The sequence below is a fragment of the Schistocerca nitens genome, chromosome 1, assembly GCF_023898315.1.
Source record: "Schistocerca nitens isolate TAMUIC-IGC-003100 chromosome 1, iqSchNite1.1, whole genome shotgun sequence".
Taxonomy (NCBI): domain Eukaryota; kingdom Metazoa; phylum Arthropoda; class Insecta; order Orthoptera; family Acrididae; genus Schistocerca; species Schistocerca nitens.
The window spans coordinates 191,290,763-191,309,926 of NC_064614.1; the positions used below are offsets into that span (position 1 = coordinate 191,290,763).

General features: G+C 45.1%; 1 long non-coding RNA gene across 1 annotated transcript in view; it reads left to right on the forward strand.

Annotated features, from left to right (window-relative positions):
• LOC126245289 (uncharacterized) overlaps positions 1-19,164 on the forward strand; it is a 556,618-nt gene that overhangs the window by 480,026 nt on the left and 57,428 nt on the right. The window lies entirely within an intron of this gene.

The following is a 19,164-nucleotide window of genomic DNA, read 5'->3' on the forward strand; positions in this document are numbered from 1 at the left end:
GCGCCGACTGACGCACACGCCGCCGCCACGCGCCTGCGAGAGGAAGCGCTTATCGCGGCTCATCTGGCCCCCTCCACACCCCCGCGCGGCCGGCGACACCTGCGGCAAAAAGCGGCGCCGTGGGGCAGGCCAATGCACGAGACTCAGAACCAATAAATACAGGCGCCCAGGTAGATGCCGTGCTCCTTGACGTCCGGAAGGCGTTCGAGACAGTTCTGCACTGCCGCCTAATGAACAAAATACAATCGTACGGAATATTAGACCGACTGTATGATTGAATTGACGAGTTCCTAGTAGGACTGTTGACATATTTAAAAGTATCGGAAATCCAATGTTTCGATATTTAAAGAAATATCGTTATGGGTCGTCGATAAATGGAAAATATTGTAGATGTATCGATATATCGACGGATAAAATATTGAAGTACCGACCAAAAAAAGTGTCGGCTGCGCATTGTAAATGGTTGGTTGATGTGTGTGTGTGTGTGGGGGGGGGGGGGGGGGGGACCAAACAGCGAGGCCATCGATCCCATCGGATTAGGGAAGGGTGGGGAAGGAAGTCGGCCGTGCCCTTTCAAAGGAACCATCCCGGCCTTTGCCCGAAGCGACTTAGGGAAATCACTCCAACGGCCTTGCCGCAATGGTGTCGCCGGTTCCCGTCAGATGACCGAAGTTAAGCGCTGTCGGGCTGGGCTAGTACTTGGATGGCTGACCATCCGGTCTGCCGAGCGCTGTTGGCGAGTGGGGGGTGCATTCAATCCTTGTGAGGCTAACTGAGGCACCTCCTCGATTGAGAAGTAGCGGTACCGGTCTCGTAAACTGACAAAAGGCCGGGAGAGCGGTGTGCTGACCACCTGCCCCTCTGTATCCACATCCAATGACGCCTGTGGGCTGAGGATGACACGGCGGTCGTCGGTACCGTTGGGGCTTCATGGCCTGTTTCGGGCGGAGTTTAGTTTAATTTTAGGGAAATCACGGAAAACCTAAATCAGGATGACCTGACGCAGGTTTGAACCGCCGCCGGCCGTTGTGGCCGAGCGGCTCTAGGCGCTTCAGTCCAGAACCGCGCTACTGCTACGGTCGCAGGTTCGAATCCTGCATCGGGCATGGATGTGTGTGATGTCCTTAGCTTAATTAGGTTTAAGTAGTTCTAAGTCTCGGGGACTCATGACCTCAGATGTTAAGTCCCATAGTCCTTAGAGCCATTTGAACCATTTTTTTGAACCGTCATCCTCCCTGAAGGCGAGTCCAGTGTGCTACCACTGCTCCTCCAAGCTCGGTATAAATACCCTACCTAGAGCTGTATATTTAAGTATTGACTTATTATTAGATATTCTCTACCTCAACAAGCTAGCAGACTACTTATCTCCCTTAGAGCAAGAACTGAAAGGAAAACGATGTACGTTCACGCTTGGCGATAATCACTTTGCTAACAGTGGTAACTGCAGGTAAGTGGCACAATAAAAAGTGCCCGATGGGCCCGTCGTTCGGTATCGTCACATATCGGATTTGTCGGAACACTTCATATCGATTTATCTACTTTCTTTTGTTTTGTTTTTTTATTTCTGCAAACGCCAGCGACCTAGCAGTTGTAGTGTCAAAATTGCGTGGTTAAGTTAAACATTGCGCCGTGCGCCGATTACATCAGCATTTTCCCTCACATGTCTCCACCCATCGCAAAGACCAATGTAATTTGTTAGATTCTTGTTCATCAGTTTCAGCAAATGTTCTCGAAGAATGCCGATGTGAAGAAATAGCACACTAGCTGCGTTAAAAAGTGTTTTATTCCCTTCACAACTCCACCGTGCGGTGCAGTCAAACTTCTTCTTTCTGCCATCCATACTTGCTTCACACCGTCGAAGAGAAAGACTGAATCTGATGAAAGCTCAAAAAGTAGTAAGACTACTTCACACAGTGAAAGTAAAATTATGTTCTATTACGATTTCAAATGAACAGCTTCAAATATTCATCGAAAATTGTGAAACAAATATAATATAAAATAAAAATTTGGCATGTGATACTGCCATTTCGATATCTATATCCGTTACATCGCTGATACTTATCGACAATATATATATATATATATATATATATATATATATATATATATATATATATATATATATAAAATCTCAATGTTTTATCAGCAGCCCTAGTTCCTAGCAAACACAACACAGAACGTCATTCTGAACAGAATGAAATCTTCAGACGTAACTTCGCGTGTGCCCCAGGGGAGTGCTATAGGACCATTACTTTTCACAATATATGCAGAGCGATTCAGCTGCCCCTACCGATGTCACTTTATGCGACCCACATATCTGGCCTTCAAAAACAACGTATGAGAGTTTCATATTCTCCCGACTGCTACATGTGAACTACATACACTGAAGAGACAACAGCCGCGGGACAACGATGTACACATACAGGGTGTTACAAAAAGGCACGGCCAAACTTTCAGGAAACATTCCTCACACACAAAGAAAGAAAATATGTTATGTATCCGGAAACGCTTACTTTCCATGTTAGAGCTCATTTTATTACTTCTCTTCAAATCACATTAATCATGGAATGGAAACACACAGCAACAGAACGTACCATCGTGACTTCAAACACTTTGTTACAGGAAATGTTCAAAATATCCTCCGTTAGCGAGGATACATGCATCCAACCTCCGTCGCATGGAATCCCTGATGCGCTGTAAAGGCACATGTTCTAGCACCACAGGTAGAGTATCCCGTATGAAATCATGCTAACGTGCTCCATTGAGGAAGAACATGGGGCCCAATCAAGACATCACCAACAATGCTTGCCAAAAAGTTCACAGAACATCTGTGTTGATGACGTGATTGCACAATTGCGTGCGGATTCTTGTCAGCCCACACATGTCGATTGTGAAAATTTACAATTTGATCACGTCGGAAGGAAGCCTCATCCGTAAAGAGAACATTTGCACTGAAGTGAGGATTGACACATTGTTGGATGAACCATTCGCAGAAGTGTACCCGTGGAGGCCAATCAGCTGCTGATAGTGCCTGCACACGCTGTACATGGTACGGAAACAACTGGTTCTCCCGTAGCACTCTCCATACAGTGACGTGCTCAACGTTACCTTGTACAGCAGCAACTTCTCTGACGCTGACGTTAGGGTTATCGTCAACTGCACGAAGAATTGCCTCGTCCATTGCAGGTGACCTAGGTTTCTTCCCCAGTCGCGAGTCATAGGCTGGAATGTTCCGTGCTCCCTAAGACGCTGATCAATTGCTTCGAACGTCTTCCTGTCGGGACACCTTCGTTCTGGAAATCTGTATCGATACAAACGTTCCGCGCCACTGGTATTGCTCCGTGCTAATCCATACATCAAATGGGCATCTGCCAACTCCGCATTTGTAAACATTGCACTGACTGCAAAACCACGTTCGTGACGAACACTAACCTGTTGATGCTACGTACTGATGTGCTTGATGCTAGTACTGCAGAGCAATGAGTCGCATGTCAGCACAAGCACCGAAGTCAACATTACCTTCCTTCAATTGGGCCAACTGGCGGTGAATCGAGGAAGTACAGTACATACTGACGAAACTAAAATGAGCTCTAACATGGAAATTAAGCGTTTCCGGACACATGACCACATAACATCTTTTCTTTATTTGTGTGTGTGTGAGGAATGTTTCCTGAAAGTTTGGTGGCAACTTTTTGTAACACCCTGTATACAGATGGCGGTAGTATCACGTACACAAGATATAAACGGCTAGTGCATTGGCGGAGCTGTCATTTGTACTTAGGTGATTCATGTGAAAAGGTTTCTGACGGCATTATGGCCGCACGGGGAATTAACTGACTTTCAACGTGGAGTGGTAGTCGGAGCTAGACGGATGAGACATTCTATTTGGGAAATCGCCAGGGAACTCGATATTCCGAGATCCACAGTGTCAAGAGTGTGCCGAGGCTTCTCCTAACGACTCAGAGCAGCTGCGTTTGCGTAGAGTTGGCAATGCTAACATACAAGCAACACTGCGTGGAATAACCGCAGAACTCGATGTGGGAGGTACGACGAACGTATCCGTTAGGACAAAGCGGCGAAAGGTGGCGTTAATGGGCTGTGACTGCAAACGACCGACGCGAATCCCTTTGCTAACAATACTACATCGCAGCAATCAGTGTGGGACGTGCAACCAACGTATCCGTTTGGACAAAGCGGCTAAATGTAGCGTTAATGAGCTATGGCAGCAGACGACCGACGCGAGTGGCTTTGCTAACAATACTACATCACCTGCCGTGCCTCCCCTGAGCTCGCGACCATAACCCGTGGATACCGGACTGCTGGAAAACCGTGGCCTTGTCAGATGAGTCCCGATTTCAGTTGGTAAGAGGTGATGGTGGGGGCCGAGTGTGGTGCAGACCCCACGAAGCCATGAACCCAAGTTGTCAACAAGGGACCGTGCAAGCTGGTGGTGGCTCCACAGTGGTGTGGGCCGTATTTACATGGAATGTCCCTCGTGTCCATCTAAAATGATCGTTGACTGGGAACGGTTATGTTCCGCTACTTGGAGACAATTTGCAGCCATTCATGGATTTCAGCTTTTCTAACAACGATGTTGTATCATCTCGTCACAATTGTTCGCGCTTGATTTAAAGAACATTCTGGACACTTCGAGCCAATGATTTATCCACTCAGTTCACCAGACATGAATCCCATCGAACATCCATGGAACGTAATCGATAGATCACTTGGTGCACAACGTCCTGCACTGGCAACACGTTCACAATTATGGACGCCCATGGAGGCAGCATGGGCCAATATTTCCGCAGTGGAGTCCACGCCACGTCGAAGTGCTTTACTACACCGGGTAAAAGGAGGTCCTACGCTGTTCTCCAGACTGTCCAATACATCCGTCGCCATCAGCGGATACAGTATATTATATGCTCTCAGTCTCCAAGCTCTTTACCCTGTCCACCCTCTGGTCCACCGGATTCAGGGCTGCCTCCACTTGCTCCACTTGGTGGGCGTCTCTGTGGTATTCCTCTGGATCCCAGGACACGTTGGTATCCGTGGAAAAGAGACGGCCGATATAGCCACCAAGGCTGCAGTCTCTCATCCTCAGGCTGCTGTTCGCATGGTTCCCTTCGCCGATCGACAGAGTGTTTTATGTCGTCGTGTTGTTCTTTTATGGCGCACACATTGGTCTACACGTCCCAATAATAAATTGCGGGACTTGAAAGCTCTTCCCTGTGCTTGGACCTCTTCCTCCCGAACTCATCGTCGGGAGGAGGTAGTTTTAACTAGACTCCGGATAGGGCACTGTCTTTTTAGCCATCGACATCTTTTAAGTGACGATCCGCCCCCGCTTTGTCGCCACTGCTCTCAACCGTGGACGGTGAGAGGACACCTTTTACTTCAGTGTCCCTATTTCACTCCGCTACGCGGCAGTTTACAGCTGTCGCCTGATATATCTTCCATTTTAGCAGATGACACGCGCTCAGCCGATCGCGTCCTCGAGTTATTCAGTTTCAGTGAGATGACGTCGGTCATTTGAAGCTCATTTTGGGGAAAACAACCCCCCCCCCCCCCCTTCTATAGTGGTTTTATAAGCTTTCATTCTGTTTTTTAGGTTCCCCACTTTTTGAGGTTCGATCCAAATGCTGCTGATTTTCAATTTTTTTTACCCTTCCCTAAGCCACAGAACTGGCGCTAATGACCGTAGCAGTTTTTCCCCCTAAAACCATACAAAAAAAGGAGGTCCGACACGACATTAGGAGGTACTGCACGACTTTTGTCACCTCAGTGTATTAGTCGTACAGAAAAAAAATGAAGAGCGCCTTTTCATAGGATATGTATTAAGATTGATACTGTGATACGTTTTCGCTAGAGACCGTAGTTTTTGAGTTATTCAAGAAAAGGTAAAGAAGTGACCTTCAAATGAATCCCTACTCCCACAGTCTGACCCCATCGATCAGGATTTCTAGTATTTTGTTCATGGCACTCCCTCCTACCATTGTACAAAAATTTTCCGACTGCACGAATTATTTCCCAAATTCGGCCGTTTTTGGTCTTCATGGGTTGCGCTTATTACCCCACCGGCGTAGTCTAGCACTTAAAAATTGTAAAATTAGCTCTTGTGTAAATTTTACCTAATAATTTTGTAAATTTTGACAGCATAAAATAAACAGTCACATCGTTGTATTTCTCAGGCCTTCAGAGTACGAAACTACTGTGCTTGTAAGTGTTACGTTTGGATCGAATTGTCAACTTAATTAGTTTTAGAGTAACGTTTGCAAAAGTCGTTTTTGTCTCATTACCCTCATTGCCATGTTTAAACTGATAATGTTAACGAAATAGCCGATTACGCTGGTGGCGTAATAGTCCAAAGAATAGAGAACATAAAAGGTCGAATATCGAGAGTAGCGTAGTTGGAAATTTTTGTACAGTGTCGGTGGTTGGGGGGGGGGGGGGGGGCAGGGGGTGGCGACGTGGGGGCGGGGGTGCCACGAACAACATACCAGAATACATGAAATGTATTCGCAGTTACAAATATACAGCCATCAGCTGTGTAATGGAATGACGACAATGAAAATTGTGCCGGACCGGGACTCAAGCCCGGATTTCCCACATACCGCTAGCGCTCTTCTTACCATTTGCCTATCCGAGCACAACTCACGGTCAGACCCAAACTTCTATACGTCGCCAACCCTGCGTCTACAACCTGTAATCGTACATCCATCATGTATATTGCCGTACAGGGTAGACATTTTACTTGAAAATCGCTTGGCCGGTGTCGGGGAATGAATACGATATTGCAGTGTCTGTGTTATTCCGAATTACGATGCCATGTTCCTGCTGACATGCACGCATGTGCGAAGGAACAGCCACTGCGGCGACTACAGCCGTTATGAAATACGTGAAATGGAACGGAAACAAATTTAACATATTGAGAATACATAGAAGGACCCTTTATCGTAAGAGTAAAAAATTGAAGAACAATAACTGGAAGCAGTTATTTCTGTAAAATATCTGGGAGTATGCGTAAGGAGCCCGCCCGCTTGGCCGTGCAGTCTAACGCACGGCTTTCCGGGCGGGAAGGAGCGCCTGGTCCCCGGCACGAATCCGCCCGGCGGATTTGTGTCGAGGTCCGGTGAGCCGGCCAGTCTGTGGATGGTTTTTAGGCGGTTTTTCATCTGCCTCAGCGAATGCGGGCTGGTTCCTCTTATTCTGCCTCAGCTACACTATGTCGGCGATTGCTGCGCAAACAAGTTCTCCACATACGCGTACACCACCATTACTCTACCACGCAAACATAGGGGTTACATTCGTCTGGTGTGAGACGTTCCCTGGGGCCGAAGCGCACAATAACCCTGGGTTCGGTGTGGGGCGGCGTAGGGGTGAAATGGACTGCGATAGTCGTCGTGGGGTTGCGGACCACTGCGGCTGCGGCGGGGACGGAGCCTCTCCGTCGTTTCTAGGTCCCCGGTTAACATAACATAACATGCATAAGGCGGAGCGAACACATAAAATTAATCGCGAGTAAGTCAGATGACAGATTCATTCGAAGAATCTTCAGTAAATATAGTACTTCAACAAAGAAAGTAGCTTACAAAACACTCGTTTGGCCAATACATGCATATTGCTCGTCAATACGGGATGTATACCAGATAGGACTCATAAAGAAAACAGAGAAGATCCAAAGAAGAGGAGCACGTTTCATTACAGGTTTATTGTGTAAGCGCAAAAGCGTCACGGAGATACTCAGCCAACTCCAGTGGCAGACATTGCAAGAGAGGCGCTCTGCATCGCGGAATTGTCTCCCTGTTTAAGTTCCGAGTGTGTACGTTCCTAGAAGAATCAACCTCCAACGCATATCTCACGAAAATTAGAGGGATGCTACCCAACACGGAGGCTCATCAGAAATCATTCTACCTGCGAACCATGCTCCAAGCGAGCAGGAAAACGAGGGAAGTGACACTGGTGCACCAAGCACCCTTTGCTACACACCGTAGGATGGCTTGTGGAGTATAGAGGAAGATGCATATGTAGAACCTGCGATATCCATGACCGAGCTTTTCACCACACTCGCTATTAAAATTCCATCATCAAAGTACATCCTCTCGAGTTAATTTTGCGTTCGATTAAGTAAAAATGATTCGTTGCAGCGTGTTACGAAATCCTACATTTCGGCTATGTTGCAGGAAGTTTGATCAGGACTGACGTGCCAGTTACCGAGGCCGATAAACTTACCGGTTACTGTTGCAGGAAGCCTTCATCAGGACCAGTCATTGACTTTTAGTCTGTCGTAACTGGTAAGCTTTATGGGAAGGCCCCACCGACGTTTCAGCTACCGTTGCAGACAGCCTTCATGAGTCACTCAACGTCTATCCGCCTCATCGCAGGCAGGTTTCGTCAGTATAGCTCGCCAACATTTTGATTTCTGTTGCCTTCTAGCCTTTCTGAACGTCATTCGAAGCGTCGACAACATTCTGATGATGGTCGGTTGTAGCATTAGCTGAAGTGCGGGATTTTATTCTACAATCACGTAAGAAGCTGATTGAAATTTAGTATAGTCACAAATGCTACGATCACGCAGGAAATGTAAGACCAACATTGATGGAAAACGCTTTTTCTTATCTAAACATATTATGACAAATATTTGAGGCTACCAATATTTTGTTTAAAATAGTTTTATTTTTCAGTTTTTTTTGTTAGTACACCCGATGTAGGTATTTTCTTCGGTAATAAGGGAAAGAATGCTTCCGCCGATTATAACAAAAGTTATCCTAGATATGGACAGCTATCAATATGTTTCAATCAGTTGGCCTACAGATTTATAATTTTCTCGAAGACGGAGAAGCGCCTAGACTCATAATATTTTAATTTTAGCTAACTTTATTTTGTGATTCATTTCTTCCTAGACTAGTTCCGTCCCGTCTTCTGTTCCGATTGCTCTGTCCAATTTGTGTTTTCCACACCTTTTAGGAACTAATACTAATAATAATTTATACCATATCTCATATTCATTAATGTGGCACTCATCGATTTTAAATGCAGTTCTTCCTTGCCGGAGGTGTCTCATATCTTTTAATTTGGTACCTTATCTACGTACATAATATTTAGCATTACAAAGGCCTCCACTTTCTTTTTACGAGGGTTGATACTGTAATAGTGGCAACTATTTATTTACAGCTAGTACAAAATAGATACGTGTTTCACAGTTTTACTAACCTTCAAAGTAGTCACAAGCACTGTGTATAATCCGTTGCCAGCGATGTGGTATTCGTAGGATACTCTTAGCAGTGCCAGTTGTGTTGACAGTTCGAGTGGCGCGGTCTATTGCCCGACGAATTTGTAGCAGTTCTGAAGCGAATGCCATGAGGTGTTTCCTTCAGTATAGGAATCAAGTTGAACTCACGAGTGCTTAAGTCAGGGGAGTGCAGTAGGTGGTATAGCACTTAGCAGCCCCATCATTCAAACAAATCAGTAACAGCTTGCACTGTACGTGCTTGAGCATTGTCCTGAAAAATGATGGTCGGAGCCGGCAGAAAGTCTCATCAATTCTGTCTCTAAGCTGGTCGTAGGATGTGTTCCAAAAATGAACAGCATTGAGACAGAAGTGATGACACTTTCTGCCGGACTTGACCATCATTTTTCAGGACAATGCTCAAGCACGCACAGTGCAAATTGTTACTGATTTGTTTGACTGATAGGGCTGTTAAGTGCTATACCACCTACTGCACTCCCCTGTCTTAGGCACTAGTGAGTTCAACTCGATTTCTAAACTGAAGGAAACACTTCACGGCATTCGCTTCAGTACTGCTACAAATTCGTCGGGCAATAGACCGCGCCGCTCGAACTGTCAACACAACTGGCACTGCTAAGAGTATCCTACGACTTCCACATCGCTGGCAACGGGCTATACACAATGCTGGTGGCTATTTTGAAGGTCAGTGAAATTCTGAAACATGTATCTATTTTGTACTTTCTGTAAATAAATAATTGCCACTATTGAAGTTCCAACCATCGTATTATTCTGCATTTCCCACAGTCGATTTTTCATTCCAATACATCCTGAGCTATCAAACACTTGTCCTACTCTGCTCCCCAGATACGTTTTCTGCTTTACACAGTTTATTTGTTTTACGTATCGAGATTGCGACGGTGAATTAATTTATTAAATCTAGCCAGTCAATATTCACAAGTTCTAGTGTCAGTAGTTTTCTCCACTAATAATAAACATGATATTAGATATTGCTTAACACAAATTATGAAAGTCAGATTTTAACCTAATATCACCATAAGACGTTAGCGTTTAAGAAACTATATTGAAAAAGCAATAGTAATAATAATAATTGCAGAATAATGCATGAAGGGAAGAAAAATATTAACATCGTATGCATTTATTTACATGAAAATGATGAAGTGTGAAGGAAAGATGAAGGAAGAAGGTTAATTGGAGAACAAAATAATCATACTCATTATGGAGTATAAGAAATATCTTTATTTTCATTATGGTGACCAATGCTGTGATGATACACAAGAGAGCTTCGGTCACTTGTGGAAAACAGTTTACATAAACTGCGAGGTCTCTACAGTTACGTACTCATTCTATCTCAATTTACAATTACCATGATAATATTATGGTTTTTATCGTCCTTCTGTCATTAGTAAATGTTACGCTAGAACTATTTCTGTCTTATTTATGTTTGACTTCACTGATACCTACCTTGCCGTCGTCCAGTACTTCAACTTTTACAGTCGAGTCTCGTGTCTCCTCTTAGAGTCATCAGGCGCTTTTTTCTGGTGTTTCGGCAAATATTTGCAATTTTGTTTTTTGCAATGTGTAGCTTTAATCAGCCTAAACAAATACTGCTAATCGCATGTCTCATGCGACGTACATTATCAACGTCAAACGTCGGTTTGTTTCCCATTACGAAGAAAATTACTTTAAAGCGGAATTATAAGTGCCAATTCAATAAAGCGATCTCAGATTACTCTAGTGCGATATTCGTTTTATCGATATGCATAACAAGACAGTAAAAAGGAGAATAACAATACTCCTGCAGTGACTCGCATGCCGCACTTTCCCGCACTGTCTTTCACTGCCATGCAGCAGCGCCACTCAGTCGATGCCAGAGTGCTGGTTATTCTTCCCGTTATACTGTTACTGCTAATACGTATACATAAAAGAAATATCGTACAAGTCAATCTTAGAACGATTCTATCGAACTTGCTCGTAAAATTACGCTTTAGAAAACGTGTTGTTTGTAACAGGAAACCAAACCGACGTTTTCCGTTGACGCTGTACGTCACATGAAACATAAGATGAGCAGTATTTGTTTGGGCTGACTCCAGCCACACATTGCAAAAACAAAACTGCAAATATTTGCCTAATCAAAGAGAAAATACACATGACATCCGGTAAGAGAGAGATATCCTACACTACTGGGCAATAAAATTGCTATACCACGAAGAAGACGTGCTACAGACGAGAAATTTAACCGACAGGAAGAAGATGCTGTGATATGCAAATGATTAGCTTTTCAGCGCATTCACACAAGATTGGCGCCGGTGGCAACACCTACAATGTGCTGACATGAGGAAATTTTCCAACCGATTTCTCATACACAAACAGCAGTTGACCGGCGTTGCCTGGTGAAACGTTGTTGCGATGCCTCGTGTAAGGAGGAGAAATGCGTACCATCACGTTTCCCACTTTGATAAAGGTCGGATTGTAGCCTATAGCGATTGCGGTTTACCGTATCGCGACATTGCTGCTCGTGTTGGACGAGATCCAATGACTGTTAGCAGAATATGGAATCGGTGGTTTCAGGAGGGTAATACGGAGCGCCGTGCTGGATCCTGTTGTGGCGTAACAAGCTAGTCACGCCACACTGAGAAGGAAGTCGAAAGGCACGGGTACACACACGCCGACTGGCGTCAAGTCTGGAACAGGAGACTTAATAAATGCGATAAAGAAAATACGTAGCTTTGGAATATACTTAACTTTTAATGCTTCCTTTGGTACATCTCTCTTGACTATGCAAATGAGACTCGTAAGATACATGCACTGATACAATTGGCGCCTTGCTAAGTCGTAGCCATTAACTTAGCTGCAGGCTATTGTAACTGTCTCTCGGCAAATGAGAGCAAAGGCTTCGTCAGTATAGTCGCTAGCAACGTCGTCGTACAACTGGGGCGAGTTCTCGTACGTCTCTCGAGACCTGCCGTGTGGTGGCGCTCGGTTTGCGATCACACAGTGGCGACACGCGGGTCCGACATGTACTAATGGACCGCGGCCGATTTAAGCTACCACCTAGCAAGTGTGGTGTCTGGCAGTGACACCACAGATCCCAACGGCCTCGTATCACTAGCAGTAGAGAAGACAGGCATCTTATCCTCATGGCTGTAACGGATCGTGCAGCCACGTCTCGATCCCTGAGTCAACAGATGGGGACGTTTGCAAGACAACAACCATCTGCACGGACAGTTCGACGACGTTTGCAGCAGCATGGACTATCAACTCGGAGACCATAGCTGCGGTTACCCTTGACGCTGCATCACAGACAGGAGCGCCTGCGATGGTGTACTCAACGACGAACCTGGGTGCACGAATGGCAAAAAGTCATTTTTTCGGATGAATCCAGGTTCTGTTTACAGCATCATGATGGTCGCATCCGTGTTTGGCGACATCACGGTGAACGCACATTGGAAGCGTGTATTCGTCATCACCATACTGGCGTATCACCCGGCTTGATGGTATGGGGTGCCATCGGTTACACGTCTCGGTCACCTCTTATTCGCATTGACGGCACTTTGAACAGTGGTCGTTACATTTCAGATGTGGCTCTACCCTTCATTCGATCCCTGCGAAACCCTACATTTCAGCAGGATAATGCACGACCGCATGTTGCAGGTCCTGTACGGGACTTTCTGGATACAGAAAATGTTCGACTGCTGCCCTGGCCAGCACATTCTCCAGATCTCTCACCAATTGAAAAGTCTGGTCAATGGCGGCCGAGCAACTGGCTCGTCACAATGCACCAGTCACTACTCGTGATGAACTGTGGTATCGTGTTGAAGCTGCATGGGCAGCTGTACCTGTACACGCCATCTCTGTTTGACTCAATGCCCAGGCGTATCAAGGCCGTTATTACGGCCAGAGGTGGTTGTTCTGGGTACTGATTTCTCAGGATCTATGCACCCAAATTGCGTGAAAATGTAATCACATGTCAGTTCTAGTATAATATATTTGTCCAATGAATACCCGTTTATCATCTGCATTTCTTCTTGATGTAGCAATTTTAATGGCCAGTAGTGTATATACGGTATGAACGTTAATAAAACCGACAAACTGCAGGGACGGATTCCTGACTGGAAATGGAGGATGCAAGATCCTATGAACATGTGTACCAAAATCCATCGTCGCCTTGTTAGATGGCGCTGACGAATGAAAGTTCCTCTGACCACGTGCCACGTGTTTCTTGTGTGTTGCAGTGTGTGTGACTGACGCAGCGTACTGTAAGCACCAGAATGGTCCGGTATTCACGTCGGGAACAAGCCGAGATGATGTTTGTGTACGGCCAAGCAGATGGAAACGATCGAGAGGCAGCACAGCTACACCAAAACAAGTACCCTCATATATATCAACTACCACAGCAACATTTCAAGCCCTTTTTAGGCGTTTGTGAGATCATGGGTCGTTTCAGAACTCGCAGGTAGGCGAGTGACTGTGTGTACACCAGATTTGGGGAGCCAAGTTCTGCCTCTCAACCGTATCCATCTGCCTGGCCGAACACAAACACCATCTCGGCTTTTCCTAGACTTGAATATCGGACCATTCTACTGCTTACAGTACGCTGCGTCAGTCACAGAGCCTGCAGCAGACAAGGAACACGCGGCAAGTGGTCAGAGGAACTTTCATAAATTCTGACGACGTAGTCCACGGAGAGCAGCGGCCTGATTCTATATTTAAAAATGAACAGTCGAGATCGCAATAATATTTCTTTATTAACCGGTTTCGGCTTATGTACAAGCTCAGAATTTTTTGGGCCCCCTATGGCTGGTGCTGGCGGATCTTCAGGTTTTTCGTGATACCGCGATCGTACAATTCTAGCCTCGAGACATGGACAGTTCTCCCGCTGGACGATGCCATTGCTCGTCGGTGAAGATATTAAGCATAGACAGATGTGGATAATGACGTAGTTCACAGCTGTTATGGTGCTCTAGAATACTAGCACAGGTGAGTGTCCCTCATAGCACAACATTACCCCCAATGGCCCGTGTCCGTGGCGTGGTGCATGTTTCGGGTCTGAGTGAATGTCATACCAGTTGTGAGGATGAGAAGTGGATGAGGTCACAGCTATCTCGTTTTCACCTACTTGATTTTATTACTGCTAATTATTTTCTCTGTATAACGTAATGAGACGATCTCATTCTTGTCATATATATTGTAAATTTTATAAATAGTTTCGAGTGAATGTTGTGGAAAATTCAGAAGTGTTCTCGAATGCTCCAGATACTTCTTGAATTTTTTGAAAATTCAGGGAATGCTTTAATAAGTTCTCGAATGACCTGAAAATTTCTACAATGTTCTCGAAAGTTCGAGAATTGGAAATTTGATATTTTAGAATGATCTCGAAAGTTCTTGAATGATCATGAACTGGAAATACTCCCTGCTATGTTCTAGAAGTTTCAATCTCTGATAGTATACAAGAAGAATTCCGGATTAATTACGTTGTTATTAAGTGAATGTTTTAGTATTTCAGTCAGTCTCACGAAAATGATATTTAGTGAGCTAGTGATTTTCAGTGTTGTTTGTCTGAACGGAAGGGAGAATATACACCGTCTCGAGTGGTAGCAAAAGAAACAAAGAGGCACGAAAAAAGGAAATAGAAGAATCAGAAGAATGATTTTCTTCATAACGGGGGAAGATTTTCTTCATAATGGAGGAATATTATCAACGAATGAGGGATAGTCAAAATGACAAAGTGAGAAAAAAATTATGTAGTTACATCTTCACCACTACTGGCCGCTTTATGTTATGGAAAATAAGTCAAGTGTGAAGTCGGTAACATTTAATATAATTGACCATCACTAATATTCTTTTCCTGTTACATAGAAAAATATCTTTTTAACTGTTCTTAATTTGACCTTCCCTCTGTCCACGTCAAAACTAGCAATATTCCTGTAGATTTAAATTTAACTGTGATCTTCGAATCTTTCCAGGCCCTTCTTATAATTTGATCCTCTTCGAAAAGAAAATCCGCACATATGCTGTTAAACGCAAAGCCAGTTTTATACATAATCCACTATAATGATATTTGGCATTTTATTTACATGCATTCAAAAGAGAGCAGTAGATTGTAACAACCTTCTTCTTCTCTGTATTTTTAATCCGGTGTGAAGAACAGACAAATACGATTACTTCTGAAGATATTTGTATCCAAATGTGTCGAAACAGAAGACAGTCAGTTCTATCCACGTATTTGAACTTTCCGTACTTTCTATCCACTAGAGCACATTCGAAATTGAGATGACGGGAAGTTCCGTCTCCGGAAAAGCCATTCAGTGACCAGCACTACATCCCACTAGGAAAACTATCGTTTCTTAACTTGATGTTTGTCGTATTTGTTTTGTTGTTGTTGCGGTCTTCAGTCCGAAGACTACTTGACGCAGCTCTCACGGTAGTCGTACTTCCTTTACGCCACGCATAATGAGCATTACAATGGCTAATTACCATTTTTTACTTCCTGTTGAGTCTCTAAAAATGGTTCAAATGGCTCTGAGCACTATGGAACTTAACATCTGAGGTCATCATTCCCATAGAACTTAGAACTACTTAAACCTAACTAACCTAAGGACAACACACACATCCATGCCAGAGGCAGGATTCGAACCTGCGACCGTAACAGTCACGCGGCTCCGGACTGGAGTGCCTAGAACCGCTCGGTCACCGTGGCCGGCTCTTGAGTCTCTAGATATCCACTCCTGGACTTAGGCCTCTTCCATAGATTTCCATGTCGATCTTCGCTGGGCTGTCTGGATCCAGTTTTTGTCGCATGTCGCTGGATGTCGTCTCTCCTTATCGCCAGAGGAGGTCGACATTTCTCTTTGATTCCTTCGGGGACCACTGCATCAGTATTTTGGCCAATTTGAATTCTCCTTGCCGCGTTTGTGTCCAACACCACTCCAGTCTCGCTGACCTCTCGAAAACGTCATGGATCCCAGTTCTTTTCATCTCTTTGTTCTTCATCCTGCCTTTCACACGCACTCCAAGCGTTACTCTCTCTCTATTGCCCATTGACAGGCCCGGAGAAGATTTGCACCGTTTGTTGTGTCACTGTTTCGAGCCTGTACGTTTTCCTGACACGATGCACGCGGCATAAACTTTGCTCTTTAGATTTATAGGGATAGTTGATTTGCGGAGAATGTAACTTAGTTGGTTCAAATGATTCAAATGGCTCTGAGCACTATGGGACTCAACTGCTGAGGTCATTAGTCCCCTAGAACTTAGAACTAGTTAAACCTAACTAACCTAAGGACATCACAAACATCCATGCCCGAGGCAGGATTCGAACCTGCGACCGTAGCGGTCTTGCGGTTCCAGACTGCAGCGCCTTTAACCGCACGGCCACTTTGGCCGGCGTAACTTAGTTTCCCGAATACCATCTAGGTGAGACCAACTCGCCTGGTGAGCTCTGCTGATTGGTCATCTTTCCCTAGTTGGATTTTGTGTCTGAGATAAATGTATTTATATCTACTTCCAGAGTTTGGTTTCATTTGGGGACTGTAATGTTGACGCGGCTCATGACTTCGGTCTTTTGAAAGCTGATTTGCCGCCTACATCTTGGGAATCATCTTTGACAGTCCGTTTGTGCCGCTGCTGAAGAGGATGATATCATGTGCAAAACGAAGGTGGATGAGTCGTTTTCCTTCTATGTGGAAAACTTTGTGCCCCGGGATAGACAGCTGAAGGCATCCTATAGGGCCGCGGTGAATAACAGATTGTTTCTCCTTGTCTGACGCGTCTTCTCAAGGGAAACTTACCAGTGATCCAGTCCTTCCTTATAGTGATGATGATGATGTTTGGCTTGTGGGGCGCTCAGCTGCGCGGTTATCAGCGCCCATGCAAATTCCCAACCTTTGCTCAGTCCAATATTGCCACTTTCATGAATGATGATGAAATGATGAAGACAACACAAACGCCCAGTCATCTCGAGGCAGGTGAAAAATCCCTGACCCCGCCGGGAATCGAACCCGGGACCCCGTGCTCGGGAAGCAAGAACGCGACCGCCTCCCTTATATTCGCCCTCGTTACTGCCGCGCAGGGTAGCCGCGTGGTCTGGGCGCCTTGCCACGGTTCGCGCGGCTTCCCAAGCTGGAGGTTCGAGTCCTCCCTCGGGCATGGGCGTATGTGTTGTCCTTAACGTAAGTTAATTTAAGTTAGATTAAGTATTGTGTAAGCCTAGGGTAGATGACCTCAGCAGTTTGGTCCCATATGAACTTACCAACACGACCGTTACTGCTTTGGTATCCATCGTCTGGATGCCTTCTAGCAGTCTGCGAAGATCATGTGAAGTGGGATATTGTACTCCTTATATTTCTCTGTCAATGTGCATACTTCTTGTATATGGTCAGTGAACGATTATCGTACCTAAAATACCACTAAAATCAATACTAAATGTTGTAGGAACACGTGGTAGCGCATGCTATAGATACCAGCGGCAGAATTACGCTATTGGCTGGAGCGCCATTTGGTACACTGCCCCACGCCACTACACATCGCTCTTCTTACGTGCACACCAGTATAGACGTGTCCATGTGATGCCACGATAGGCGCCGGGAATACAGAGAAGTTATTCCATGGACTCCATGTGCACAGAATGGGAAACGCTCCTGATTTAAGACACTTTGTCAGAGGTGAGAGTGTATGGCGCTACTTTTGGCAAGAACGACAACGGAAACATGCTACCATCACTGGTACCTACCAAGAGTCGACAAATATCACTGAGGCTGTCAATAGACGCCTGGAATTGCGTACTAATGGGTAAGCTACACAATGTGGCCGTCAAAGACAAGCGTCATCTGTAATTCTAAGTAATCGCTAATGTGAGGGCAGCTAACAGGGGATGTTGATGTACGAAAAGCACAAGTGCACTGACAATAATTAGACCAAAGGAAGCTCCGCAGCAGCTGGGAACAACCATTACGAAACATGCTGCTGTCACATAACTTTCCAACACGATGAACGATGGCGATAATGCTAACCAACACGACACCAATGCGTCATCCAAGGGAAGTAGACATGAAATGATATAGTCGTCAGTTTGGAGTGTCGTAACAGCTGAGTACGGCTGTATGGAAAACAGCAGTACGCTGTTCATAGTACACTGGTACCGTAGTAGACATGTGCCCTTGCTAATGTTATTCTCAGGTCTCATTAAAACATCATCGCTGGACCATTAACCAATGGAAACGAGTTGTTTTGGATCACTTTTGTAACATCGCTATGGTAGTCTTAACACGGTACGTCGTCTTCCAGTAGAACAGGTGCTCTAAATGTGCAGCATAGAACGGGTACAGTCTGATGGTAGTAATATGTTGTGGAGAATATTCATCCTGCAGCTATATTGTTGCAGAAGCCATCAGAGTTGTGGACTACATCAAACTAGTGACCTTTCTTAAAGGACGTACGTAGCATTTTCAGCGAGAAGACCTGTCCGTTCCAAAAAAGCAGAGTTTCGCTACAGTGGTTTTGAGAGTAATTCCTAATAATATCTTGGTATCAAAAATGCGTCAACTTTAAACTTTGTTGAACAATTCTGCCATACAAGTTGTGCCGTGCAGCGGGTATATTGATGGTTTTTTGCGTATCGATATATCCGTGGTTATAAGCTACTAAGTCCTTTGATGCCCGCCTGGAGACAAAGGGGTTTTGAGGAGAGCGAGAGTGTGGAGCTGGGAGGTGCCCCCGTGGCTGCCGGAATGAACTTGGGGCGATGAGAGCTGTCGGCGGAAGTCGATGTTTGGACGGCATGGAGTGGAGGCACGCGTAATTCTGTTAGCACTGACAGAACCTGGGGCTACTCACTACTACCATTGCGGAATTGCAAGCCTTACGAAAAGCTAACTTTTGGAAGTATGTAAATGTCAAGCCCGTGAGTTTGACTCGCCTTTGTA